Source organism: Tachyglossus aculeatus, chromosome X1 (assembly GCF_015852505.1).
Source record: "Tachyglossus aculeatus isolate mTacAcu1 chromosome X1, mTacAcu1.pri, whole genome shotgun sequence".
In the NCBI taxonomy this organism is placed as follows: Eukaryota; Metazoa; Chordata; class Mammalia; order Monotremata; family Tachyglossidae; genus Tachyglossus; species Tachyglossus aculeatus.
The window spans coordinates 134,892,402-134,893,398 of record NC_052101.1 but is presented as its reverse complement, the minus strand read 5'-3'; positions in this window follow the sequence as shown (position 1 = coordinate 134,893,398).

The following is a 997-nucleotide window of genomic DNA, read 5'->3' as shown; positions in this document are numbered from 1 at the left end:
GCCGCTCACCTCCTCACTGTACCTCGTTCTCGCCTGTCTCGCCGTCGACCCCCGGCCCCTGTCCTCCCCCTGGCCTGGAATGCCCTCCCTCCGCCCATCCGCCAAGCCAGCTCTCTTCCTCCCTTCAAAGCCCTACTGAGAGCTCACCTCCTCCAGGAGGCCTTCCCAGACTGAGCCCCCTTTTCCCTCTCCTCCTCCCCATCCCCCTTGCCCTACCTCCTTCCCTTCCCCACAGCACCTGTATATATGTTTTTACAGATTTGTTACTCTATTTATTTTACTAGTACCTATTTACTATTAATTTGTTAATGATGTGCATTTAGCTTTAATTCTATTTGTCTAACGTCTTGACACCTGTCCACGTGTTTTGTTTTGTTGTCTGTCTCCCTCTTCTAGACGGTGAGCCCGTTGTTGGGTAGGGACCGTCTCTAGATGTTGCCAACTTGTACGTCCCAAGCACTTAGTACAGTGCTCTGAACACAGTAAGTGCTCAATAAATACGATTGAATGAATGAATGAATGTGGATTGGGATGGGCCACCATTGGAGGAATCAGGTCAAAACGGTACAGCCTGACAGCCAGGGGCAGTCTGTGAGGCCTCTAAAGGAGAAAGAACCCATTTCTCTTCAACCCCTGTAGACTGTCAGCTCCTTTTGTGAGCAGGGAACACGTTTGCCAAGTCTGTTGGATTGGACTCTCTCAAGCACTTTAGTCCAGTGCTCTGCACACAGTAAGTGCTCAGTAAATACCACTGATTGACTGTCTCCCCCCTTCTAGACTGTAAGTCCGGTGTGGGCAGGGATTGTCTCTCTTTATAATAACAATGATGATGATGATGGCATTTATTAAGCGCTTACTATGTGCAAAGCACTGTTCTTTATTGCTGAATTGTACTTTCCAAGCTCTCAGTACAGTGCTCTGCACACAGTAAGCGCTCAATAAATACTACTGAATGAATGAATGAATTGATTGCTTTCCAGATTGGCCGAGGAGAGTT